We start from the raw sequence: 27,028 nt of genomic DNA, 5'->3' as shown, positions 1-27,028 counted from the left end.
TGGAATTTGAAGAAACAATGAAATTTGAAACAAAGTTACAAAGTACATACTACAAACTAAAAAATACCTGGCATTTTAACCGTCCTATCAATGACAGCCATCTCAAAGCCAAATGTGCCACCTGACAACTTATATTGCTCAATTTGTCTAGAGACCTCCATACGTTCTTCTGGAGTTCTCACCATCTTCTGGACACAGGTTAATAATCCTTCCACGACCTCAACATCAAAATTAAACCCACATGCATAAGAAAATGCAGGGTTCAGGAAAAGCCCAGCAGCATGAATGGGACGATGGAGTGTGTTGTTCCATCGCTCATCAATGACGTTCCATAGAAGGAGTTGTCTCTGGAACCCATCATCTCCCTTGTCATCATAGTAGGACCGAATGGCTTCTTTGGCCCTGTCCATGGCTTCATACAAATAGCCCATTGCGGGCTTCTCAGCATCAACCAACCGAAGAACCTTTACCAAAGGTTCTGTAACAGCGCACACCTCCTGCACTCCCGCCCAGAAGTCTTCCTGGTATGAAACTAGTCTGCAGACGGCCTCTCCTTCTGGTTTGCGGCTCATTGACGAAGCACGCCACTCCTCTGAAAGAAACATTCTCTTCAAATCCCACATAGAATTCAAGAGGGATTGAAGAGATATGAAACTCGTCGCCAACCGTGTAATGGCGGGGCGCACCAACTCTTTGTTGTTGGTGCATTTTCTCATCAAGCTAAGCACAGATGTGTGATTGTAAATAAATTTTGTGATGCTTTTTGATGAGTCAACAACCTCTTTGACAAAGGGAATTTTCCCAATGTCCTCTAACATCAAATCAATACAATGGGCAGCACAAGGTGTCCAAAATAAAGCAGGATGCCTGTCCATAAGCATTCTACCAGCAGCAACATAATTTGCAGCATTGTCCGTTATGACTTGGACAACATTTTCTGCACCCACCTCCAAAATAAACACATCCAGCAAATCACATAAAGTTTTTGCATCTTTGATTTGATGAGTTGCATCAACAGATTTGATAAACATAGTCCCCAAGGGACAACTAACCAAGAAGTTTATAAGGGTTCTCCCCTTTTGGTCAGTCCAACCATCTGACATAACAGTGCATCCTGTTTGTGCCCATGATGCCCTAAAATCCTCCAATCTTTGGGTGCAGTCACGCTTTTCATCTTGAAGAAGCCGGCCTCTGAAATCATGAAGAGAAGGGAGTTTGTACCCCAGGCCAACACTGGCAATAGCATCAACAGTAGGTTGGAAAAATGGATTATTCCTTATAATGCTGAAAGGAATATCACTCCAGAGGAGAAATTTTGTCATCAACTTGTCAGCTTTTTCTTTTTCAGTTCTTTTTAGCATTGAACCAATAGTTGGTTGTGAACCAGGTGTGGTTCGAGGAACAAAATATGATGATGCAGCTACCGGATTGACTGACGCTGCAGTAGAACCTGTGCCACTTGGCCCACTTCCTTCAGCTGACCTTTTTAGTTGCCTTTTGAGTTCTTCTTTGGCGTCTCTAGTGTGCTCTAATTCTCCCAATGCTCTCATGGCTTTTTGGATAATTTCAGCATTTGTCTTTAGACAGGGCCCCACATCACGTCCAGGGATTTGTGCAAGGTGGAACTTCAACCTGTACACCCCCCCGAATATTTCCTTTCCACACAACTTGCAATACAAGTTTTGTCTATCATTCGGAGTTTTAGGGTCACCATATTCCCAGAAAGGATCCAATTTCCTTGGCATGTTTGTTTTTGAATTTTGAATTTGCAAACCTATGGAAAAATAAGGATTAGGAAATAGGAATTTAGGATTACATAAATGATAATAGTAAATACAAATTACAATTTAGCATTTGCAAAATTACAAGCTAATTATTTCCAAAATCCCAATTTCTAAACCCAAGTTACCCAACCAAATGCCAAAAAACAATGAAAAATCAAAAAAAATAAACAATGTTTAAAGAAAATGAGAAAATAAAAATAAAAAATTGGTTCTCATAGTCATAACAAATAACCCATCCCAAATCAATGAAAAATTTCCAAAAATTCTTTAAAAACAATGAAAAACAAAGTTTTTATAGAACCAAAACAAAAAAAAATTAATCTACATACCTGGTTTATGGACAAATTGGTGATCTTGGCTTGGATTCCTCCTAAAATCGCTTCGATTCGCTCCCACAACCGACGGCAACCCTCTCCCTCACTTCTTCTCCTTCTCCTCCACGCGGACTGCTGAATGAATTAAAAAAAAATCGATTTTCCCATATAAAACCCCGCTGCCCACGCCCCCCACGATTTTTTCACTAAAAATCGCGATTTTTTCAAAAAGTCGCGATTTTTTTCGACAAAAATCGTTATAAAAAAAAGGGCGATTTTTATGTATAAAAATCGCGATTTGAATCGGCTAAGTGAAAAAATCACGAGTTTACGATAAAATCGCGATTTTATCGCGATTTTAACAACACACTTTGTCAGACATTAGTAAAACTATCTCATCTTATCTATTGAAAAGTACAATGAATAGACTGTGTGCAAAATGGATCAGATCAATTCTTAAAGTAACTCATCATTGAAAATGCTAGAAATTGGATAAAATCCAGGCAACAGGGCTAAGAGTAACTTCATGAATCTCTCTCTCTCTATTACAGGAAAGATTGGGATCATTCATCATCTGAATTAACCAGATTAAAGTTTCTTCCCTTTCAGTCATAAAATAAGAAAGACAAATGTGAAGCTGAACAGAGTGATTCCAGGTTCAAGGGTTAAGCATTATCATACGTATCTAAGAAAAAATTATATAAAGAGAGAGCCAATTGTGTCAGAGATATATCTATATACAAAAGGACGAAATTACACAGCAGAAAGGATACAGAAAAGAGACTTGGATCAATGATTATTCCATGAGGTGATGATGTAACACATAATCAAATTTGTGAGGTGGGAGATATAGGCCAAAAATGTCACTTAGCTCCCCAACACCTAACACCCAATTAGTGACATTATTACATAATTTAATTATAGCATGATTATATGCAAAAGGCAGAATGAGCCCCACTGATAAGGGTTAGCGCTTTTGGTTCCTGCTGGAAAAATGGCTTCCAGCTCAGGGAGGATTAGGGGTGATAGCCATCGGCCCCTCCCTCACTCAAAGATGCATTGGCAGTTGCAAGATGGAAGCAGCCTTTTTCTGCAACAGATTCTGGCAAGGGCAGAGGTTGCCTAGGAGAAAAGTATGTCAATGCCTGGAGAACGCAGTAGAAAACCTGCCTGCAGATTGTTTCTCCAGAGATTGGAGGATACATTCAATACCTCCAAGAGCATGTGATTATTTGCAGATTCCAGGTTTTTGGCCAACAGAACGAGCAGTGTGACAACAGATTAACATGACTTGGAAGTTGAAGAGCTCCACTGAGCAAAACAGCTCTGCCAAGGATTTGTCATAGTGGATCTTCTCTGTGAAAAAGGATCGCGACCAAATTTTTGAAGGTGGTTCATATTTTTCAATTCTTCCATACTGTATATGTGCTTTTGGCATGAGCACTTTGATCCAGATAGAAAGGACTTAAAAAGAGGCTGATGTTTGGGCGTGTTACTCACTCCCATTGCACTTCTGAAGAGAAGAGGATTTGGAAGGCATTCATTATAGGCCAATGTTCCACCAAGACTCTGGGACGGGGAGACGCACAAGGGGGACGTGTGGGAGTACCCTCAAATTTTAGGGAAATTTAGGGGGGACGGGGGGACGTCGGGGTATATTTTTTTTTTCCATTTTAATATATATATATATATATATATATATATATATATTTCAAATTCATATTCAATAATGAAAACATAAATAGAATGATACATACATAATTGAATTAAATAATGAAATACATTGATCCATACTCATCATCCTTACTAATACATACATGATTCATCCATAAACCACGAGATTCAATAATGAAATACTCTGATCCATATTCATTATTCATTATTCACCATTCTAGAATCTACATTGATTTAAAAATTAAATTCATCATTCTAGATTCTAAATTGATTTAAAATTAAAATTCATCATTTATCATTCTAGAATCTATTTAGTACTAAGCAAAATAGACTATAATAGATACTGAAGTCTAAAGACTAGAATAGTAAATTGATATAACTAAAACTCAAAAACAATGGAGTGATGAGTCTAAAAGTCACTCTAAAGTACACAAAGGGCTTGGTGCTCTTGATTAAATACTAATTCCATACCCTTGTACATGACAAAATGTATTGGAAACATTGCAATCCATCGAATCTTGAATTCCTGAAAAACTGTTAAGTCTGCTGAATTTTGAGTGAGATCTAAAATTCCACTTTCTCCATATGAAATCCAATGAGGTCAGAACACTCTCAAACATTCTGAGTCACTTTAAAAATTTAAGTAAAATGATGAAAATGAAAGATAAAGGAGAATGTCACTTTTACATTAGAATTTAACATTACCATGAATTGCATAGCATTAGTAGGGAAATATGGTCAAATACTAGGTTTTCCCTGTCATAAATCATTATTTACAAGCAAATTTAAGGGGGGACGCATAGCCTATTTTGAGGGGGCGTCCCCCTTTTGGGGAGTCACGTCCCCCACACTGGGAAAATGTCCCCCCTGCGTCTCCCTGTGTCTCCCCAAAAGGGGGACGTGGGGAAATGTTTCCCTAGACATCCCCCCGTCCCGGGTGCGTAGGGTGCGAGGGGTGCGCACACCCAACCTTGGGAGACGCGTCCCCGTCGAACACTGTTATATGCTTGGCATTTATGTCAAGGCTTTGGAAGCTACAAAGACTGAAATATACCTCCAGTGCCCAGATTTGCGTTTACATGAATATTTCATATCCACTCCCAGAATACACTTAACTGGATTATCAAGACTGGGAATCGACCCAGCCATGGGATTATGAGCAGGTGCCATTCCATTCTAGGCAGTGCCACGAACTTGCCCACCTCATGGGGGGTTGTCCCCATATCATTTATATTGAGCAGGAGAAGGTGGTCGATATGGATTCACATGAAGAAAGAAGAGCACTCACCAAACCCAAGAACAGAGATTTTAGACTTTGAAAACCATCAAATGGTGGCTATCTGGACCTTACAATGATATAATGAGTAACCCATCAGGAATTTTGACAAATCTCTATGCCCCCACTATACCTCCCAGATAACTACAACGCTGGGATGGTCTAGCCACGTTGGACAACAGAGGAGAAGGAAGCCGGGTGTGGGTGGAGAATTTTAACACAATCACATCCCTGTTAGAGAAAAAAGGAGGAACCCACAGGAATGATGAAGCATGCAAAAGGTTGAGAATGCTAATACAGGAAATGTGCTTGGTAGATATACTCCCCCAGAGTTTTATATGGAATAATAGAAGGGGCAGCACAAATCTGATTGCAAAAAAGGCTAGATCAGTTTCTCTACGATGAGCCAATCCTTGGTAGAGACACTGTAGTCGAGGTCCTTAATTTGCCAGGAGATGGCTCTGATCATTGGCCAATAGTGTTCCAGCTTCAAATTTTTCAAAACCCAGGAATGTCCCCATCTGCTTGTTCACATCCAGATTTTAAATTGACTAACAATGATGGTGGGCTACTATCCCAACTCAAGAAATGTTTAAGATGTTATACTTCAGCAAAAGCTAAAATTCTAAAACAGAATCTTGAAGAGATGTAGTCAAACTATCTTTGGAAATATCTTCCATCAAAATAGCAATTGGAAGAGAGCCGACGACAGTCCAAGAAAGAATGATGGGCACTGGTCTATCTCCAGGATTGGAGGATAAAAAAAGACCCTCACATCAAATGTAGAAGAAACAACAGTGTGGAGATTTTTTATAGACACTCCCCAAAAAGATGTTGTACTCGCATCAAAAGATTCTAAAACAGAATCTTGAAGAGATGGAATCAAAAGATTTTTGGAAATATCTTCCATCAAAATAGCAATTGGAAGAGAGCATGAGGGCAGTCCAAATAAGAATGTTGGACTAGAGTCTATCTCCAGGATTTGAGGATCACGAAAAACGGCCCTCGCATCAAATATAGAAGCAGCAACAGTGGGGAGAGATTCTTGGAGACATAAGTCTCAAACACAATGACTCCAGGAAAGGGGGCAAAAAGTTTTTCCACTGTGTGACACTGAGGAATCAAAGTATAAACAGAATAACCAGATTGAAATCAGGCTCAGGTAAGTTGTTTATAACGCCAGCAGAAATTGAAAAGAACTTTGGGAATACCTTCTGAGTCTAGTCTATGAGTCTAACAGGTAGAGAAGTGTTGCTAAAGACCAAATTTACACCAACAGACTCAACGCCCAAACTGATTACTTGAGCAGAACCTTAACCTGACCCAAGCAGTCTCCAAGAAAGAAGTTTGGCAGGTAGTCTTCTATTTACCAAAGGACACGGCAATATGACCAGCTGGCTTTCCAATAGAATTTTTCAGGAAAGTTTGGATTGGCTAGGCAAAGGCATATGGAAGACTGTGGACGAATCCATGAAGAAGGGTACAATAATTATACCCTCTACTTTTGTCGTGGCCAAGGATCTCTTCTCAGACAAACTCCAGGATCTGAGGCCTTTCAAGAATCAAAACACTTACAAAAAATAAAGAAGATGAAAAACGTGATGATACTTGTAAACAATATAACCTCAGAGCATTGCTAGTTCAAACCAACACTTTTGTGAAATTTCTCACAAAAGATGATATGCCAGAATTGTTCTTGATATCGAAGTGGATTGCCCGCATAGAGACCCTCCCCAAGCTCAGTTGACTCGTGCCTTGAAGAACTAAAACCTAAGTCCGCAATCAAAGGAGCTTCCCCTTGGGCATTCACAGTGGATATCCAGGGCCCTCTGCTTCTCATACTCCCTCCAATCCTCATATTTTACATCTCCAACTGTCTGCTTTAAAACATGCTCTAAAGAGTCTTCCCAAGTGATGGAAAAACAAATCTTACACAAACGTGTTTCCACCCCAAAGTTTGGGAGGAAATCCACCACTCAATTTCCACCCTAACAAAAATGATGGAAGCTTAAATGTTCAAAAGATGTCAAGGTTTTTCCCCATCTTATTAATACTTGGTTGGCATCACCAGTGGATCCTAGGGAGTCGTTGGAAGAAGAAACAATAAGTTTCTTGAGAAGGTTGACTGTTATCAACGATTCTCCCACCACTTCTAGGTGCCTAAAACCTCAATGGATAGCAAACCAAAGACCATATTTTGTTGGCTAAATCTCAACTGAATCGGCAATGCCCATCCAGATATTGGATGCAAATATAACCATCAAAAGACCTTGAAAGCCTTTAAAATACTCAAAACAAGGGTGCCTCAAAGGCAGCCACTGGGCCAAGCTTTGGTCATAAGGTTTTTGGGAAACAAAGTATGCCTCGAAATGATTTGAGCCAATGCCCCATGCCCTACTTATGTTCCTCTCTCCCTATTCAGCATATATTCCTCTACCTTCCAAGAATTGGAAAAGATTGTCTCCCTAATATTTTACTCCATTTGTTTCATAATCATTAAGATTCTCTTGCCTTGTTTTAGAACAACTTCTAGAGTCTAGTTCTTCTCTTTTCATAAGTTACAATGAAAGAAACATGGAATGAGATCCCAAACAAAGTTTGTGAGGTTACTCTAAAAGTTTCCTTTAGGCCAACACATAATTAATTCGTTGCCATTTGTTGCCCTACTACAAGTCCAAAGCCTTCTTTGCTAAAGGGGAGAAGATGAATGGATGGTCAATGAACTCTTCAACCAGATAACAACCCATGCACCAAAAGGAGACTTGAAAGCCACATTTTTGCATATTTTCCTATATTAATATTCTTTCCCATTGATGTCACTAGGGAAAGGTTGCCACCCTTCGCCAAGTCCCTAAGCCCCATATCTTATTCCACATGTTATCCTTCCTATTGAGATTACCTTAGCTTAGAAAAAACTTAAAAAAATCAAAGGCTTATTTGATCGAGAATTCTCCATCTCCTAAAAAGCCCCAATTCAAACAATTTGGACCTTCCTTAATGGGTATAACTCTCATCTCCCATTGCTCCCATAATCTCCTCTTGTCCTCTTCTACGATATGGGCAAGCCAAGAACTCAAAGATGTCCACACTCTTATTAACGAACCTTCATGATTTGGCCGAATCTCTTGAGACTAGTATCAGTGAACAAAGCTCCAACCAACCTCCTAAAATTTGTTTCTAATATCCTAGGTAAAATGAAGATTCACAAGAAGTATCTTTATCTCAGGAATCTTCCTAAAATAAAGTCAATTGATTATCATTCACTTTCCAAAAGCTCAATGACTAGACTAATATAGCTCCTTTTTTAACATTGTTTCAAGTGAAGGATTGCTTTACATTTCAAATCGAATGAGATTTATCTAGATCTACCCTAATGTTATATTTTGTTCTCCATATAGTGGCCCATAATGCTTGTGAATCTTTAAACATCCCCAAATAACCTTGCCACCTATGGATTTATTCATGATAAATGGGTTGTGGATTCCTATTCTTAACATTGTTTCAGTGAAGGATTTCTTTACATTTAAAATTGAATGAGATTTATCTAGATCCACCCTAACATTGTATTTTGTTCTCCATATAGCAGCCCATAATGCTAGTGAATCTTTAAACATCCCCATATAACCTTGCCACATATGGATTTATTCATGATGAAAAGGTTGTGGATTCCTCTTCCTCTTGCTCATACTTTTGGTTGACAAATGTCTTTCCAAGAGATAAGGATGCATCTTCATTCCATCGTAGTTCCTCCCTACAGAAACTCCTGCAATTTTTGCAATTCCTTTAGCACTTTCTATGGTGCCGCTAGAATTGAAATATATATGTATATCAAAATAGCCTCAACAATTGTGATTTTATGAAAAAGGTTCTACTAATGAATGACAAGGCTCTAAAGGTCTAGTTTTTCAATTTATTTCTTGTTATATTGATCACCTCTTCTTGGAGGCGATTCTTGCTTGAGTTTTCCACCAATGGGATCCCTAGATATTTGGAAGAAAGAAAGCTTTTTTGGGATTTCAAAATCCAGTCTACTCTTTGTTGAACATCCATCCTCATTCAAAGAATATCTTTAATTTGTTCCCATTCATAAGGCCACTTGAAGCAAGAAGCAAGAAGTAATAACTTTCTCATCGAAGTAGCACCCACTAGCATTGTATCATCTACAAATTGCGAACATAAGATTGGTTCCATGTCTAATGGTATATTGATGCCTCTAGAAGACCCATTGGATTTTACTGAATTCAAAGATCTTCCTAAGCCTTCTACCATCAAGATGAACAAATAAAGTGACAAAGAATCCCTTTGGTGAATACCCATAATTGGGTGGAAGAGAGGGGCTAGTGTTTCATTGACTAAAAAGATGAAAAGAGCTCGCAAAATACAGCTCATTACAAACTTAATCCAATTATCACTAAACCCAATTCAATCTATCCAAAGCCTATGACAAAGAAAACTTAAACATCGTCTTATTCTATTATTGTTCTTTATGGTGTATTAGATCCTTCAGCCAGTATTACCTCATCTAAGATCTGTTTGCCCCCAGCAATGCCTCTTTGCTCCCTAGATATGATCCACCCAACAAAAGTTTGAACCTATTTGCTATACTTTTTGAGATTATAATTTATATTTGAGATGGAATTACGAAGGAATATTGTCTGAAATTTATCAACTGTCCTAGCATCCTCATCCTTCAAAACAAGAGTTATGAAATTTGCATTGAGGAATTTCAGCAAAGTACCCTTTGATCGAGATTTCTCCACCACCTTCCAAATGTCTTTCACCACCAAATCACAATATTCATGAAAAGATTCTGTTGGGAACCCATCAGGCCCTAGTGTCTACCATTTTCCCATGCCAAAACAATGTGTGAACTTCTTTCGTTATTACTTGCATTAAGGATGGGTTTTGCTCTTGAGAAATCAGATTCAAAATATTACCACAGATTTATCGTATTGCTTCCTTCTTATTCCCATTTGGTTTGGTCAATGAAATATTGAAAAATCCAGTAGATAATGTTCAATCCCATCTAGGGACTCAACCACCTCACCTAAAGTTTACCTTAAGCTAGTAATTTTGTTTATGATCCTATTAAGCATTGTAGCCTATTGGAAAAAAGTTGTGCAGTGATTCCCTTCTTGGAGCTAGCAAATGCATGATTTTGCTTCCAAAACATTCCTCCTATTATTCTTCTGCATTCATATATTGGGAAAGCAACCCTTCTCCATGCCTCCAAAAAGTCAAACCCTCCTGCATCATTGCCTTTTCATGTCCTCTTCCAACAATTGCTTACACTAGAGAACATTCCAAAACATTAATTTATTCCAAATCTTCAAGTTTGGTTTCAAGCCTTTTAAATTTTGCAGGAGATCAGACATCCTAAATCTACCTTGAGATGCACAATTACACTACCAACTTTCTACATTTGAAATGCAGATATGTGAAACACATTTTTTTTAAATGAAATAAGTTTCATTAAATAACTAGTCATCACAAAGAACCAATCCAATGTTTATGTTATCCAGTTCTTACCTCCTTGCTTACTATTCCATGTAAAGAGCCCATTTTGTGGGGAAAATATATACCAAAACAAAATTTCCAAAATCAGATTCTCTACTAAACCCTCTATAATCACTTCTCTAAATTCCACTTTTTTCTCGATAACTTCACCCAACCCCCCCCCCCCCCAAAACTACCATGGGTGTTGGCCTTCCCTCCTATCGCTATGTTTTTGAAGGTTCTCCTGCCATACCACTTTTCCCCACGTCAATGGGAACATAAATGTCGAATATATGGCTCATAATGTTGCTTTTATGGTGGACAGCCCTTCTGTAGATTCCACTTTTTTCCTCATTAAGGGACATGATTGTGTTGACACCCCTGCCACCATCCAATGTTGTCCTTCCCTCCTTTCCTTGTGTTTTAGAAGGTTCTCCTACCATACCAGTTTCCCCCACATGTCCATGGGGGCATAAAGGTTGAACATATGGCTCCTAATGTTGATTTTATGGTGAAAAATAGAGATGGAAGATGCAATTTGGTAGTTGGTAGCAGTAGTAGCATCTTCCATCTTTATTTTTCACCATATGGAGATGGAAGCCAAGGGCCACAATATCTCTGGCTACAATATGTACCTACATATGAGCAGGTTGTATACATCCTCACAAAGGCCTTGATGAAAGGCAAGCTCATCTTCTTCAAGGACAAGTTGGAGGTGGTGCAAAACACCTTCCTCCCTAAGAGAGAGTGTTAAAATTGTAGCTCGGACATGTGTCTCTACATAGGCCTTGTGTCCAAGCATGCATATGATACCTTAATAATTACTTATTTCAGCAATAATTTTCTAAGTTTAAACTTAGGAAAAGCATGATATTTAATTTAATTAGTTATCATTGGCTTTGTAACTCAAATTTCTAAAGTTTATGACTTTCGCAATTAATATTTCTTTTTTGACCAAATCAAAAGAAAGTGATAAGATCGAATTTCGGCACTTGATCTTTTCTTTGAAGATCTCAAGAAGGAAACAGGGTTATGAGAGATAAATTGTTGGAATGAGTGGGTGAAGGACACGATTTGGAGATCACATCGAGTGAGAGAGAAGAGGACCGATTTGGGGGAGAAGAAGGAAGGTCAAGTAGTTGAGGAGAAGAGATCGAGTTCGCAGAGAGAGAGAGAGAGAGAGAGAGAGGTGTTCAAGCCGTCATCCGCTGAAGAGAGGAGCCATGCCTAAGACGAGTTGCAAGAGAGAGAGAGGTGGATTCCTTAAGGCTAAGTTCTCTATTGGAGGAGAGGTCATGTCTTGGGCCGAGTTTGTTGAAGAGAAAGGGGTCGTATGCTACAGAGGGAGAGGCCAACAAACTGTCCACAGGAGATGGGTCGTTTGCTAGGGCTATTCTTGGTGGTAAATTCTTTGGAACTATTGTTGTAATATTTTCCTAATTTATTCTTTGAAGCCTAATAAAATTCCTCTTTGTTGGTTTTTCCCCCACTGGGGTTTTCCAAGTTCAAATTTGTGTAAAAGTTTATGAGCTTGGATTTCTTGTTTATGTTGTACATAATTTGTTAGAAGCTCAGTTGTGTTAATTGTGCATAGATTTCATATTTGAGTTTTCTAGATTTTCAGTAAAAATAAATTCCGAGTATAAAAATTTAATGGCACATTAAATATTTTGCTAGGCTTAGAAAAAACTAACAGCACAAACACATCAATGTAGATCCATCTTAACTCGAGATCTTTTAATCACTAAGAGATTTGCATCTCCATTTCAATTTGATTCTTCTCGATTCTTAACAAAAGATTTAAGATAGATCTATGCCAATTATATCAAACTTAACTATATACATCAGAAATATTTGAAGTACTAATATGACCATTATAATATTTAATATTTATCTAGCAAATCAAGCGTGCATATGAAAATGATAGTATATATATATATAATGAAACAATAGTACTCAAAAAAAAATTCTTATTTCCTTTAAATATAGAATATGAAATGAGAAAGGAAAGTGATGACACTTTAGTAATATCTAGCGGGGATAACTCACAACCATATATACAAAATGGAAAAAAAAAGAAAGAAAACTTGTTCATTGAATGAGTAATAGATGCCAAAAAGAGCACAATAACAAATTTAATGGATATTGTAAGAGAAATGTTCCATGGGGATGCATCCTCCAGGGTGGGGGAGCATGCACCCCATATTCCCTGTGCTCCCAAGGTGGGGGGGATGTTTTGAGAAACGTTTCTCCATGTCATCCTTTTGGGGAAACTTGGGGAAATATTTCCCCATTGTAGGGGGCATGTTTCCCCAAAGGGGTGCTTCCAATGTTTTAAAACTAGGCCTGTCTGACTCAATCTCGGCCTAGTTGACCATGCCATACCCCTGCCCAGACCGACTAGGTCAATTATCCAATTCAGCGGTCGGTCTGTTACCAAACCGGTCGAGTTGGTCACTGACTCGGCCGGTTCGATAACGGACTGGTCGAGCTCAACTTAAATCGGTCGGCCTCGGCAACGGCAAAAAAAAGGCGGGTTGGGTGGACTTGAAATCATTTTTTTTGTTTAAACTATTTCCTAGCCCCTCTACCCCTCTCCCACGCCTATAAAGGTGACCCAACCCCCTCATATTTCCTCACAACTATCTCATTGCATTTGTTTGAGCATTTTTTAGGAGTTTGTGAACAATAGGAGTTGGTTTTTGGAGCAGCATTGAGGAGGTATAACTTCGATTCAGAGTTTGAGCCAAATTATGTTGCCTTGTCTAGCAGTCGTGACTAGTGATCACTAGATAGTATTTTGTCCCATGGTAGCTTGCATGTAGAAGCATCACGTGATCCATTTCGTTTGCAGCGAATGCAATGCAAATCTGCCTTTTCTCCTTGAGAATGTCTGCCCCCCCTGCCTCTGAAATATCTTTCTCTTCCTCTTCGTCCACCTCTTCCTCTTGTAGAGTCTTGAGCATGATGCTTTTCTTTATGAGCAAGGCAAACAGTCTCTTCAGAAGATTCAAGGACTGTCTTCTTTCCAAAGGCTTTCTCTCTTTCAGCAAACTTTTTCACAAGAGAATCAAAGGTTATATCTTTAAGATTTCCATTTGCTTGTAGAGACTCAAGATAATTGGAGTAAGTAGGATAGAGTGCCTTGAGAAAAGCATCTAACCACTCACTTGTCATGAGGGGAATAGAAGAAGAAAGGCTTCTCAAACTGCAAGGAACCTCTGCTCATGCACAACATTTCTCATATATTTCTCATCATGAAGAAGGTACACTTCCATCAAGTTTATTATGGCATGCTAGATTTGGACATTTAAACTATGACAGTCTCCGCTTATTGAAAAAAAATGGTGTTGTTGGTTTGCCTACAATTCCTAGGAAACATAAGCAATGTGATGCTTGCATTCTAGGAAATCATAGCAAACAGTCTTTTCATGATTCACATTCAAGAGCACATAGGAAGCTTGAACTCATTCATTCAAATTTATGTGGTCCAATGCCTGTTCCTTCTGCAAATGGAAATAAATATGTCATGACATTTATTGATGATTACACCAGAATGTGTTGGGTTTATTTATTGAAGAACAAATCTGATGCTTTTCAAACATTCAAGAATTTTCATAATTGGATTGAAAATGATGCACAATCTCATATTGGGTCTATTCGCACTGATAATGGAAAAGAATATACATCAAATGAATTTGAACACTATCTTCGCCAACATGGGATTAAACATCAAACAATTGTGCCTTATAATCCCCAACAGAATGGTGTAGCTGAAAGAATGAATAGAACAATCTTGAATATGGTACGATCCATGCTCTTTTTCAAAAATGTAAAGATAATGTTTTGGGCTGATGCTGTTCTATGTGCTGCATATATAAAGAATAGATGTCCATCTAATGCTATAAGAAACAAGACTCCTTATGAATTGTGGCATGGACATGTTCCTTCAGTAAAACATCTCAGGATCTTTGGTTCCACCTGTTATGCTTTGATACCAAAGGTACATAGAAACAAACTTGGTGCTAGAAGTCGTAAGTGTATCTTCCTGGGGTATTCAAACACCTCTAAAGCATACCGCCTCTATGATGAAGTAAATAAAAAGTTTGTTGTATCTAGAGATGTCATTTTTCTGGAATCATCCAAATCTGACAATGTTGTTGAGCGGCAACTTGATCGCTTGGATAGATTCTCAAAAACAAAATCATTTCAAGAATTTGATAATCAGATTCCACATCTTGAAGGGGGGATTCCTATACTAGATCAACATGTGGAATCTTCTTCTGAAGAACAATCTCCCCTGCATGAAACTCCAACAACGGATGATGCTTTAAGTGATGTAATTGATAGAATTGGGAGATTCAATCTTGATTCGGTCCCAACTCAATCAACAGAGCAACCTAGACCATCTCAGAAAGGTCCCCGAAAGTGGCTGACAAAGACACTTGAAAGTGTTCATCTTGATGAAATTGGAAAAACAGGAACCAGAAATACAAATCGACAAGATGGAGGTGATGTAGATGACTCTAATTCACCTGTTGATATGGATGTTACTTATGATTGTGAATTGAACTTGTCTACAGATTTTGAACCAACTTCCTTCAAAGAAGCTGCTTCTCATGATGAATGGAAAGAAGCGATGCAAAAGGAGTATGATGCCCTCATAAAGAATGGCACTTGGAAGCTGGTTGATCCTCCATTTGGAACCAAACCAATTGGCTGCAGGTGGGTCTACAAGAACAAATACAAAGCTGATGGCTCACTTGACAAGCACAAAGCTAGGCTTGTGGCAAAAGGCTTTGCACAGAAGGAAGGGGTTGATTATGAGGAAACTTTTGCCCCCACAGCAAAATGGGCCACGATCCGGACACTCTTTGCACTAGCTGCTCAGAACGGTTGGAAAGTCCATCAAATGGATGTAAACACTGCATTCTTGAATGGATATCTAAAAGAGAGTGTTTTTATGTCCCAGCCTGAAGGATTTGCTGTGAAAGGACATGAACATAAAGTATGCAAACTTGTGAAGTCCTTGTATGGCCTCAAACAAGCACCACGAGCCTGGTATGAAAAACTAACTGAGCATCTTCTGAAACTCAACTTCAATCATTTTGATCTTGATGATGCAACTTTATTTGTCAAGAAAGTTGGCAAAACAGTTGTATATCTTGTGGTATATGTAGATGATCGTTTAATGACAGGGAACAATGAAAGCTATATTGCATCCATAAAGAAAGAATTAGGAAAAAGTTTTGAAATGACTGATTTGGGCTATGTTCATTACTATCTTGGCATTCAAGTAACCCAACATTCAAAATCCATATTTCTTTCTCAAAAGAAATACATTGGAGATTTGTTAAACAGATTTGGCATGACAAAGTGCAATCCTCTTGTTACTCCAATGGAACAAAACTTAAAGCTCACATCTATTGAAGGAAAGGAATTTGATGATGCAACAAGGTATAGACAGCTTGTAGGAAGTCTCATCTACCTCACTACTACCAGACCAGACATTTCATTTACTGTTGGAATCCTCTCCAGGTTCATGCAAAAGCCTTGTGAGGGACATTGGTCTGCTGCAAAAAGAGTTCTAAGGTACTTGAAGGGAACTCAAGACCTTGGAATCAAGTATACACAGGTGGACGACTTCAGCTTGATTGGATACTCTGATTCAGACTTCGATGGAGACAAAGAAACTGGAGTATCTACTTCAGGATATGCTATGAGTCTTGGATCAGGAGCTGTCTCTTGGAGATCACGCAAACAATCAGTTCCAGCAGATTCCACAACAGAAGCAGAATATGTGGCAGCAGCTGAAGCAACGAAAGAAATTGTGTGGCTCAGGAAAATTCTTGAAGATTTGCAGGTAAAACAAGTACAATCAACTCCACTCATGATTGACAACACCTCTGCAATAAAGTTGGCCTAGAACCCAAAGTTCCATGATCGTACAAAGCACATCAATACTAAATATCATCTGATCCGACATCATGTTGAGGCCAAAACAATCCATCTCCGTCATTGTTCCACAAATGAGCAAATTGCAGACATCTTCACCAAAGCGCTTGGAAGAGAAAAGCTTGAAAGATTCAGAACAATGCTTGGACTCACCAACATCCCTTCAGATTAAGGGGGGGAATGTTGACACTTAATCCTCTGCGATTGGGTGAATTTTGAATGTGAACAGTCATCAAGAAGATGAACTAATCAGTCACATTCATGTATATAACCATAGCTACCTAATGAAATAGAGGAATCACTTTTTCTGCCAAGTCTGGAGTTACTCCTGGTCTAACAGTGACTTGTGGTGTTGCAGTTGTATTGTTTTGTTGTAGAGGCCATTTAGAGCCTCCTTGGTTATGTGTTTTTGTTCTAATATTTATATATTACATGTATTGGGCAGTGCACTGGGTGCCATTTTGATATAATAGATATATTCATGAGCGTACTTTAATAATATGTTGTCTTCTTTCTATTACTCTAATGCTTTGAGTTTGGAAACATTAATGAAAATCTTTAAAAATATGTTTTTTCATAATAAAAAAAATATTTAATGTACTTTTTACAAAGGCCGAGTCATTGGAATCCATAGTTTGAGTCAATACTGAGTCGGAGTTGACCCTCGGTCGATTCCGAGTCCGAGTCTAAGTTTTAAAACTATAAGTGCTTTTGGACATCACCCCTCAAGAAGGGTTGGGCATCCCCACTGAAGTTTTCCCAAAACAAAAATCAATGAGTGGGAAAGCTTGATATTCAACCCTAGGCCCCTACTTATGCTATGTAATTATTGGTAATGTTAAATTCTTAAAGTAAAAGGATGAAATTGAAGTGACTTTCAATTTCATCCTTTTACTTAATTTTTAACATTACCATTAATTGACTCGAGATGTTTGAGAATGGTTCCAACCTCGTTGGATTTCATATGGAGAAAATAGCATTTTAGATCCCACTCAAAATCCAACATACTTCGCAGTTTTCAAGATTTTAGGAATGGAGGAGGGATTGCAACGTTTCCATTGGATTCTATCATGTATGAGGGTATGGAACAAGCATTTAATCAAGAGCACCAAGCCCTCTATGTACCTCGATGTTGGTGGCAGTGACTATTGAAATCCTCTATAATGATCCTAATAAAATAGTAACTACCACTCAAACAAATTCTCGATTTGACATGTTAAGCTTTTTCTATCTTATTTTAATGCTGAAATGGTGATATTGTTGATGATGATCCCAATATAGACAATGGTTTTGACGATATGTAGGTATTTGTTGTAGTGTGATTTTTTTTGGACTATAGGGTCCATCTAAAGTCTATTTGTTGATGTAATTTTGGTTAAAAGATGGATTGCACTCGATGTTATTTTGGTTATATGCACCATTGCTATATATATATGAGAAACTTTACATATTTGTGTATAATGGTTTGGATTCATATCGATGCACATGAATGTTTGCATATTTTTTTCAATTTTGAATATTTATGTGTTTTTTGGTTGATCAGTTTTTTAGTCCGATTTTTTTCCTGTTCTTAGTTTTGGGGTCAACTAGTTTGATGACCATTCCAGTTCTGATAACATTAGTTCATTGTCCATTATTCATTTTCAGTTTTAACTTTTGAGTCTTGACTTTAGATACTGATGACTTTAGACAGAGTCTTTGACTCTTCACTTTTTTACTATTTTTTACTTTGAGTAATTTCAATTTACTATTCCAGTCTTCAGACTTTAGTATCTACTATTGCATCATTTATGATGTATGAAACACTATATTCCATTATTAAATTTGAATCACATATATAGGGGGAACAGATGCTGGGGTTTATATATATATAAACCCCAACGTCCCCCTGTTCCCAATGAATTTCCCTAAAATTTGGGGATGCTCCCACACATCCCCCTTGTGCAACTCCCCGTTCTTGTGTCCCCTTATCCCAGAAACGTGGTGGAACATTGTGTGAAAGTATATCATTACCTCCAAAAGAGCAATGATTAATTGATGCATACTTCAAAAATGAAAAATCTAACCAAGAAGGATGTTATGAACCCATTAAGGAATTATAACCAAGAACTGTAAAGCGCAGATATAGTTAAAAGTAAACCATGTTAGAAATGACAAGTTATGGAAACTCACATATCCATTAGAGTCAAGTGCAACCGAATGTTCATCTCCAGCAGATACACGAATTACATGAATATTATTCCTTTTGAAAGCTTGAACTGCCTGTGGTTGCAGCACATCTCGTGGATCGCCATGGCCAAGACAGAAATTGGAACCATAACCAAAAGAATATAATGTACCATCCTCAGTAACTGCCATAGTATGACTGACACCTGCAGAAATTTGAACAACAGGACCAAGACTACTGAATCTCTCAACCTTCCTTGGAATAGGTCTCTCTAGAGTATCACCATGCCCCAACTGACCATGTGAGTTGCTGCCGCATGTGTAAACTTGCCCGTGCCTTGTAAGAATGACAGTGAAACTGAGACCTGTTGCAACCTGCAAAAGCAAATAGCATACCTTCTATTATAACCAGTTATGCTATTTAGTATTGATAAACTTCCTTCCACACCTTTATAATAATAACAATTAAATTTGAATTAGAGATAAAAATAAATAAAAAACAAAAGGTTTCACTTATAATTTCCAGTAGAAAACTTTATTTCTGGGAAAAGTAAAAGTAAGATTTGCATCGTAAAAAATATGCCATGTCAAGCCTGGCAAAACCAAAGATCTCAAGACAAACTCCTCAATTAATCTGTGCACTTCTACTTGCGCAATTACATCTTTATCACTTCTCCACTTAAGAATAACGAAGGACATTTGGTAAAAAAACAGTGATTAAGATAAACAGATTAGACTATGACACTAAAGGTAATTGACTCGGTGATCCTCAAGAAATCTTGGAAATACAGTAAGCATTTTGAGAGAGATCCCACCCATTTATTTCTCGTCACACCAACATCTCAGCACTCTAGCTATAAACAAAGAAAAATATAGATTAATAATAAGTTTCTCAAGGTACACCAGACTGTAATTGAATTGTCAATAGATATAGCAGTAAAGAACAGTCCAAACAATTTATAATTGTCCTATTATCCCCAGTATTGCAAATATTTAATAAATATAAAACAGCAGAGCTAAAGAAATTCAAGAAAAAGCAATGAATGACATATTTGAGCAATAGGTACAGCGAGATTATGTGCAAACCAAAACAAAGGTGGAGAAAAGGACAAGTCCTAATAGATTCTACAATGGAATTAGCCAATAGGAGACTACAAATCAGAAATTCAATATTAAAGCTAACGCAATGCTGAGGGCTACAAATGATGCAAGGTTCTAGGCAAATCTCTTCAAGAATGGTATACATTCACTAGCACATCACATTACCGACTTATTTAATCATGTTGTGCACTTAGGGTTTCCACTGACCTGGTCCCACCATCTTACCCACTTAATTCATAAGTTGAGTCCTTGCACTAACACAAACAACCACAAAACGATTATGGCAGGACATGCTATCTTGAAGCTCTGTGTCACAACTCTTCACTTGATATTCTTTGAGGACATGGAGAGGAGAGATATTTGGGGTAGAGGATAGGCAAATTTTAGACCAAGGTATCAAACAATGGACCAAATCCTCACTCTACAAGCCAATATTAAGGAGGCAAAGCACTACTCTTTGAAAGTCTTATATTGCATTGTATATTTTTGGAAGGATTTTGACTTTATTCCAACTTCCAAGGGAATCCCTCTTCTAAAGGATTAGAGACATTGATATCTCAAAAACTCTCATCACTGAGATTAGGCATCTCTAAGAGGGCATCCTTGACCACCTCTACACAACACATGCATTGTTAGATTTCATCAGAAGTACCATCGTAAAGCAAGGATGTGCCCCCTCACCAACCTTATTCAGGATCGCACAACACAAGAATTGTTAGATTTCATCAAGGGCACAATCAAGGTGAAGCAAGGATGTCCATCGTCACCACCCTTATTCAAGATCTACATTGACGAGTTAGAGTCATTCTTGCATGAGCATGTCCAACTAGGTGAGAGTTAGCTCCACCCACCATGTCCTAATCTCTATACTTCGCTTTGCGAATGATGTGGTTTTATTATCGTCTATTGGAAGAAGACTATATCATATTTTCATTTCTAATTCAAGGGTGTGGAGGTTGCAATTACCACAAAACACTTATTTGGGGTTTTAGATTTTAGGACCTAGGGTTGGCTTGGGGCCAGCTATCCAACCCCAAGTTGATAAGGAGTATGGATTCGTTGGCCTCCTAGAGCAACAACACTTTGAACACCATTTCCAAGACATCTAATCTAATTTAGACCTCATGAACTCCTTCAATAGACACATGGTCCTGTATGGTCTAAAAGTATGGGGTTTTAATATTTATCCTTCTTGAGTCTAAATGGACCTAGGCCAAAGAGTCTAGACCCTATTACTTCATCGCATCATCAAATGCAAGAGGATGTCATCCTAGCCCATTATTTGGGCACAGCTTGTAACACAACATTTCGAATATAGATTTTTTTTGGATTGACTGAGTTGCTGCATCACCTCCAAAGCTTTATGGACTTCGTTGCCAACAAAAACTATTAAACATATCTTACCCTCTAATTCTCAAAGGCCATTTCCCAATTCACCCCCCCTCCCTGCCAAATGAGGAGAGTTCACTGGTAGTTTTCAAATGTTTCATGTTAATTTCAAACAGCTTGCATATTGATGGATCAACTTCCCCTATTCAAATACTCTTTTGATGCCCTTGGTCACCTCCTTCCTAGTTGGCAAAAGATGAAAGTGATTATCGTAGAGAATATTAATAAACTAAAGCTATCTTATACATCAACTATGATGAATGGGGACCTAGCAGGTTAATAAAGGAGAGTGTTGATATCCCCCTGCCCAAGCCTCAATTCCCTTTTGCACAAGTTAGCCACTCATAGTTTGTCATGGCCATGGAAGTTGGTTGATATCTGGCAATCATAGTTAATGGAAGAGCATCAATTAAAAGAAAAATGTCCATGAATGAAATTGATTATTTTTTCCTAATGGTATGGTTCCTACAGGTAGCACTTGTCATCCTCACCCCCCAACCTAGTATTAGCAAGCTTGGTCCACTTAGCCTAGGACATTCCCTAGAGGACATTCTTAGGTGTTGTACCAAATTCCAATACCTTCACACAATGGTTGAGCATGATGACGATGGCACTAATTCCTCTTTTATTTCTAGTGGACCTTAGTGCTTCTCTTGATGCAAAATTTTACCTATCTCTATTTCAATAAGTAGGGTTCACCTCTTGTGTTAAACCCTTTTTAGTCTTTATCTTTTTCTTTTCTTTGTTTTACAAAGCTTCATTTGACTCTTGATGAATACCACCCTCACAACACCAAGGAAAATAAGTTGATGGAATCCTTTAATAGGATCCCAAAGTCTTACACATAAACCCTACGATCTTTTATGACCATGGCAGCCACCCAAAGGGGCAAACATGTGCTAGAGGGGAAATGAAATATAGTGGAGGGAAGCCACAAGCCAAGCCCCCATTGGCACTTCACTTTTATTTTTACTTATTTTTGCAGGTAGGACTTGTCTTTGGCACTGCCACATTGCTACAATGATATGTACATTCTTGTCCCATTGACCATTTTGGTCATATGTAAACATTAATACAATTCTTTTTTCTTCCTTCTTGGAGAAGTCTTCCTCCATACATGTGGATTTGCAAGTGCAAATTGCAATCCCCTTGAATGTCTGCTTTTAGCTTTTTACTTCTGCTGTTTTGAGATTATCTCTGTTACAATTTCCAGTTACATTAGTGTGTTTGCAATAGTAATGCCACTTTGCATACAAGCATGCCACAGCCCAATCCTAACACCCAAGTTCGAGACTCTCCACATTCAAAACAATGTGTTAGAGCATGGATATTACTCAGCAAAGCAAACAAATTGAAACACTTAGTCTTCTTGTATTCTTGTCTATGCAATTCTTAAGGTAGGGCCAGCATCTCTAAACTGGGCTTTTAGAAGAGTCAGCAAACATTAAGCTCAACTTACAGGCTTGGTCACATCTTTCTGACAGCAAACTCAAATACCATTGTATATATGTGTATGTGGGTATCTATATATGTGGAATTTTGGAAATGCAATAGCCCATGTCAACCAGTCAACATGACTTGATACTTAATGCAAAAGATTAGTTATTCAATGTCACCCTGGTCGTTATACCGTGTAAGCTCTCAAGACATTATGGGCAACTGTTTGGACCCCCACTGTTTATGCCATGCAAGTCTGCATGGATAACATCTTCTGCATCCATGAGATGAGCCCACTAGAAGAAGAGATGAGGATATACGGATGGAGAGAATAAGCAAGTATATATTGTCTTTATATGAAGAAATGTAGATAACTAGAAAGAATAAAATATTTAGATCCTTGAATTGCCAAGTCTTGTGATAAACCCCAACAGACCTCATGGCCAAAGTCAAAGAACAGCTGCAAGGAAAACCTTTCTCAAGGGTACTAAACAGCTAATACTCGAGAGAATCTAAGTCCTTATTTCATTCTTCAGGTCATATATCAGACCAGTAAAGTAAAAGGAAAAGAAGAAAAATTTTAAAAATGCCACAACTCATTCTCCAACAGCCTTAATGTCTGGCATATGTGAATATCGTCCCACATTTCAACCAAGGGTATGGCAGGTTCTAGGACAAAGGCTAACTTTTCTTATAGCTCCCATTCTATCCTCTGTGGTAGTCTCAGATATGCAAGCATGATAGTTCATAAGTCGGAATTCTGAGAAATTTTAACTAGGAAAGCAAGCCACTATTATCTAGGAACCTTTGAATGATAGTCAACCTTGCTCCCCAACAATGACCAGAGGTTGATAGTCATGTTGCTGCCTAGCAACTATGTTGTCCCATGCATGGTTTAAAGTTAAACTTTACACAAATGAACCTAAGCCATGACACATATGCTGTAACTTATAAGGTATGTGGGATTCTAATGCAACTTCGGAGCCAATTTCATGTCTATGCGTGACATGACTGGAAAATCATTAAAATATAGCAAACCACCAACTATAGACGACCAGACTTCAGGTAAACGTGCTCTAAGAGAAATTCAATACAGTTCTACCAACATAGAAAGTTCTAAGAATTGTGGAACTACCTGCTTGCAAAAGATCCCCTTGAGAGCTTCAACACGTGTAGGTTTGAAAATAACACACCCGACTTCTCCATGGCCACAACAAAAAGAAGAGTTATCTCCCCACGTAAAAACCTGCCATGGAACAGAACAAACTAGTCAAAAATTCCAAAATTTTGAAAAAAAATGTGTACTTTTAACAGATCACATTCAAATTCATAAATGCATTCAATAAGTTATGACTGTAAGCTCTCCAACAAATTTACTAACTTCTCCATTCTGAGTCACAAGAGCAGCATGATTATGAGAGCCTGATACTTGAGCCACGCTCAAACCCAAGGGAAATTCAACCCGAGTCAATGCCCCACACTGAGTGATTTCTGGCCCATGCCCCAGAACTCCACATATACTTGATCCACATGTATACAATGACCCATCTTCAACCAGAAGCGTGTGATATTTTCCAGTGGTAACTTGGACCTGCCCATGCAATTCTATTTCAATTAGTACCTCATGTAATAACACACAGAGGATGATCCTTCTAAATAACAGCAGATAAGTAAGGGTCAAAGCAATGATATAAGACTTGCAGACTAAGTTTTTTCATTTATCTTTCAATCCGCTTTTCATAGCTGCTTATGTCCCACACTGAGTAGGTGTAATGGCAGCAAGATACAAGTTATAGGATGAGTTCCATCCTCACAGAGTTAGAATGGGACCCCACTCCTTCGAAGGATATCGTATTTGAGAAACGAAGCCACTCATTACCTGGATTAGATAAAATCAAGGTTGACCTTGAGTAGTAATCCACCAAATGATTCATCTACAACAGTAGTGTTTGTATAGAGTCTAGAAAACTACTAGTAGGCAACCATGATTTTACTTCTCCAGGTGTTAAAGAGTGGGCTTGGAATTCCAAATGGGTCTGTTTTCTAGTGGTTTCTAGTGGAGTAATGATTACATTGACACCAAAAAAATGAAACTAGCCAGTATGTAACACAGCTTACTGATACTTCACCACCATACTAAACCCACTTCGTTGCAATGTTACTATAAATAAAATCAGTTAAACAAAATCAGCTTTAAGGGATTTCACTGTAATTCTAGCCTCTAGAATGAGATAGTTGCTCCTATGAAAATATGAATAACAATCTGCTGAACCAAAATACATATTACAAAGTGATAGCAAACTCAAATGCAAAACCAAACCGCTTGCTAAGTAGTACATTGCCTTTTGGAGTGTCCACCGAGGCAAAGGCTTGGTGCACAGATTGCAAAAACCTCAAAAATAGCTTCCAATTCCCTCTGCATCGGTTCACAAGCTCGGTCTGGCAAGACAACGGCATCGCCGAGAATATCCTATCCGCAAGACATGACTGAAACGCTGCCAGCTCCGGCATGGACTTCAATCCTCCTCTATATGTCACAAACCCATGCCCATTCCCATATGACGCCCGGAACGTATAGCAGGATGCCTCCAACCTCGCCAAGTCTGCAGCACTCAGTTGCCCACTGCTCAATATCTCCTCAAGCAGATGGGTTGGCAGCTCTTCCAAAGAACGCAGCCTGCGCTCCTCAGCCATAGAGCTTTCTTCTTGACCTTATAATATTCCCCTTACTTCCACTAAGCAACTAGTGTTGGTTTTGGGGATTTGGGTTTGAACTTTTGCCCTGACACTAACACTTAGATGTGGCAGAGAAGAAACCAAGCATCTTCTTTACTAAACTTCAGAAAACAATGATGATATTACTACCAATAATGCAGAGACTCCTTATCGGCATTGACATTGTCAATTTATTTATTCGGAGAATGTCCTGAATTGGGTGCTCCATAGCTATAGCCATAGCCACACCAACACCCAGAAATAATTGGGCAACAATTTCCCAGTCCCAAACAACTTATTTCAATCGCATGGAGAGAGATTTGAAAACCCTTTGATCAGACGCCAACCTCAAATATTTTTGGGGTTTGGACCTGAATAAACCTCCATCCAAAACAATATAAAGGAAAGTCTACAAACTTATTATTTACCATCGAACTGAAAGAAGCTCCTCTAAAAATACATAATTAGGACGCAATATGTACCTTGAAGGTATCAGAATTATGAAACGATTTGAATTCGAAATGAATTGGGCAGAGTTGGATTTATAGGATGCTGAAATCCATGCCCTTAGTAGTTTTCTGATTCTCTGTAGGTATTGGTATCAGATCCTGCAACTTTAATGCCGGCCAAATATCCTTTACCTATCCTTTACCTTTCCGCCACTCACTATTATAAGAATGGAAGGAAGATTCCTGCCCAAGAGAGATTTGTGAGCTGCTGCAACCAACTTCAAGTAAAGAAGCAACCAGCGCCCTTGGGACTTAGTATTCATTCCCTCCGCACCAATCAACTAACCCTAAGCAAACTGTGCTCTGTATATTATTTCTCTCTTTCCTTTTACCCTGACAAAAAAACACACTGATTTTCACCCACCCCGGTCTGGTCAGTCCAAGTTCCTTTGTGGTGTCCATGTTATGCTTCAATATTTACCAATGACGTGGGTGCTTGTGAAATGGACCATACGCAGTACAGCATTTAGCTGACGATTCATATCTGTATGAATCACCTCAGATGGTGTGTGTAAGGGATCGTTATATCTACTGTTAGTGCATTTGACTGGTGGGGAGTGAGTTTGTTTTTTCCTTCTTTTATTAACTTCTATTTCAAGGGAGTTGTTTGAATCAACGTCATAAGTTTCAAGGAAATTTCTGAAATCAATGAAATAAGTTTCAAGGAAATTTCCTAATCGATGTAATAAGTAAGTTTAAAGGAAATTTTGTTATTTTATAAAGTTATTGGTATATTTATTTTATACTTATTGATATATGTAATTTATAAGTTGTAATAAGTAAGTTTTAAGAAAATTTTGTTATTTTATAAAGTTATTGGTATATTTATTTTATAGTGTTATTGATATATTTAACTTATAAGTTATTAGATGTATATAAGTGATTGTTATATTTAATATTAGTAGATTAAGTGGTTGAATTTGTTTTTTCATTTTTTTATCAATTTTAATTCTAAGTATCAACTTTAATTTCAATAAATAGTTTGACTCAATGTAATAAAGTTCAAGCACTTCGGTGCACGATGTAATGGTGAGGGCGGTGCGCTGTAGCACCCGTCACCCAGGTTCAAATCCTGCCGAGGCAGGCTAGTAATGATGTATGAGTCCCACCCCAGCTTACAAAAAAAAAAATGTAATAAAGTTCAAGGAAATTTCTCCGCCTATTAACTTTAATAAAGTTCAATGAAATTTCTCCACCAACTAAATTATTGAT

The 27,028-nt window shown here is 38.1% G+C and overlaps 1 pseudogene across 1 annotated transcript in view; it reads right to left on the bottom strand.

Annotated features, from left to right (window-relative positions):
• The window catches only part of LOC149161387 (ultraviolet-B receptor UVR8-like), a 30,634-nt pseudogene extending 4,316 nt beyond the window's left edge, over positions 1 to 26,318 (bottom strand). The window contains exons 1-4 of the transcript XR_016261880.1: positions 24,930 to 26,318; positions 23,974 to 24,183; positions 23,728 to 23,838; positions 18,672 to 19,040 (exon numbers count right to left, since the gene is read on the bottom strand). The product of XR_016261880.1 is annotated as an ultraviolet-B receptor UVR8-like (transcript). The remainder of the gene's footprint in view (positions 1 to 18,671; positions 19,041 to 23,727; positions 23,839 to 23,973; positions 24,184 to 24,929) is intronic.
• Positions 26,319 to 27,028: the final 710 nt, after the last annotated feature.

This window comes from Pinus tabuliformis, chromosome 5_2 (assembly GCF_031772625.1).
Source record: "Pinus tabuliformis cultivar Carrire ecotype Pingquan chromosome 5_2, CPIR1, whole genome shotgun sequence".
Classification (NCBI taxonomy): domain Eukaryota; kingdom Viridiplantae; phylum Streptophyta; class Pinopsida; order Pinales; family Pinaceae; genus Pinus; species Pinus tabuliformis.
This window is presented reverse-complemented; position numbering and strand designations above follow the sequence as displayed.